The sequence below is a fragment of the Oratosquilla oratoria genome, chromosome 40, assembly GCF_046742065.1.
Source record: "Oratosquilla oratoria isolate Oo_2021 chromosome 40, ASM4674206v1, whole genome shotgun sequence".
NCBI lineage: Eukaryota > Metazoa > Arthropoda > Malacostraca > Stomatopoda > Squillidae > Oratosquilla > Oratosquilla oratoria.
In genome coordinates this window covers 12,010,094-12,012,593 of record NC_134816.1, presented here as the reverse complement: position 1 = coordinate 12,012,593, position 2,500 = coordinate 12,010,094, and positions in this window count along the sequence as shown.

Genomic DNA, 2,500 nt, shown 5'->3' with positions numbered 1-2,500 from the left:
TGATAGAAATAGCCTCTCACTGAGCTGAATCGTCTGGCGTCATTTTGATTGTAGTTTATGAACTCTGCCACTATACATACAAATATAATCAAGACCGTTTCGATCATCAGGATTAGAGCTTCCTCTTGTATTGAATAAAAAAACAATTATTTTACAAAGAATATAATTCTTAAGGTAAAACTAAATTATGATGACAAACTTATGATTTTGGTAGATGAAAGAACGTCAAATACTAAATGGGTCAGGTGTGCTTGACCCTCTTTTTTTTGAGAGAGAGAGAGAGAGAGATGATTAAAAAATTTATTCTGGGTACCTTCAGACGAATTTGTTTAGCTAACGAGTCGAAAAAATACCTAAAAAGAAACATGAAACTCGAATAAGTTCCTGGACGAGATTTCAATAGTTACAATTTATACAATGACAAAGCATGGTGACAAGAGAACTTTCGCTTCATAACAGAATCTGGTTAAAAATCATAATAAAAAGAAAGAAAGAAAGGTTCGACATAATCTATTGACAGACATTGCAGCATATTGGTTAGGTTTTTATCCAATCGAGCCTTAAAACTTTGAGCTTTATTACATGCCATCACCCCTTACTTTTTTTTCATCTATTGATTACACAGTTGGAGAAATTCTTTTTACCTCTCTTGATTAAATCTACGTCCTTACAACTTGAGGGTACCTTTTCATGTTCGGTCAGTATTTAGTGTGAAAATATTTTTAATATTGAACTTATCAATTCCAGGACAAGTTCTTAGAGTCTGGATCATAACAGAATAAAACGTCAAGTAGTGCAAGCTACTATACCACTATAATAAAATCTTAGTTGCTATGGAATGAGATTCCCTCAGCCCAATAAAGTCGCCTGGTGGAAGCTGCAATATATAATTACTTTTCAGACTACGAAAGTGATAACTATGTTTTGTAATCACATTCTTTTGCAAAAGTTAAATATAATTGTATGTCGATAGCCATAAAATCAATACAAGACTCAGTTCCTCATGTTGAGGTGATTAAAATAGGTTTCAGGTTTTAGCCCTAAAACATAAGATGTCCTTAGCAGAATGAAATGAGCTTGCTATATCCATGAATTAATTGCATATAATGAATTTCTCAATGACTAAGAGCTAACCTCCTCAAAAATAAGTATTTTTTCCTGCTGAATTAAGTCATCAGGGATTAGAAGAAAAAAAATCTTAAGAGGAGAACGTCTAAACGGGGAATAAGGAAAAAGTTCCTTTGGGGAGTGATTATGTCTCTGTTTTTTTTTTTTTTTTTTTTAACGATACTCTTCAACAGGTTAATTAAGCATTGGAGAGGTCTTGGAACAAAGGCCCTCTGGGTAGTCGTTACATAAACAGTCGTTCGAGTTTTTTAAATTCGAGTAATTTTTCGTATCTGACGCAAGCTATGCTGCAACGACAATTGTGGAACATAGCCGTGCAATATAAATTGGCAGAGAGAGAGAGAGAGAGAGAGAGAGAGAGAGAGAGAGAGAGAGAGAGAGAGAGAGAGAGAGAGAGAGAGAGAGAGAGAGAGAGAGAGAGAGAGAGAGAGAGAGAGAGAGAGAGAGAGAGAGAGAGAGAGAGAGAGAGAGAGAGAGAGAGAGAGAGAGAGAGAGAGAGAGAGAGAGAGAGAGAGAGAGAGAGAGAGAGAGAGAGAGAGAGAGAGAGAGAGAGAGAGAGAGAGAGAGAGAGAGAGAGAGAGAGAGAGAGAGAGAGAGAGAGAGAGAGAGAGAGAGAGAGACAGACAGACAGACAGAGAGAGAGAGAGAGAGAGAGAGAGAGAGAGAGAGAGAGAGAGAGAGAGAGAGAGAGAGAGAGAGAGAGAGAGAGAGAGAGAGAGAGAGAGAGAGAGAGAGAGAGAGAGAGAGAGAGAGAGAGAGAGAGAGAGAGAGAGAGAGAGACGTGAGACGAGAATAAGGGGTGAAAGAGGAGGAAGAGAACAAGATTGGGAGGGCGGGAATAGGAGGCAAAGAATGGGATACAGAAAAAGTGAGAGGATATACAGGAGAAAGGGGAAAGACAGAGAGGGAGGAAAGAAAAGGATGGTGAAATTGAAGAAAAGGAAAAAGGAAGAGGGGGAGGAAAATGAACAAGGGGTAGAATGGAGAGAGAAAAGAGACAAGAGAGGGATGGAGATGTGTCTATCAGTGTCTGTGAAGGTCCTATTTATAAGAAGTGTGAAGTGATTGGGGTGTCTCTAAGGAAAGGTATTCGCTGATTGGTTGGGGGAACAAGAGTGAGAGAGAGGAATGAGAGCAAGGGTGGGATGGAGAGAGGGACGTGGAAGAAGGGTGGGGGAGTGTGAACGGGAGGCAAAGAATGGGATACAGATAAAGGGGGAATAGGTACAGAAGAAAAAGGAAAGACAGAGAAGGAGGAAGTGAAGGGATTGCGAAATCGAAGAAAGTAAAAAAGAAAAAATGGAGAGTTGGAGAAAAATGAACAGGTGGTAGAGGGAGAGAGAAAAGAGACAAGAAAGAGATGGAGATGTGA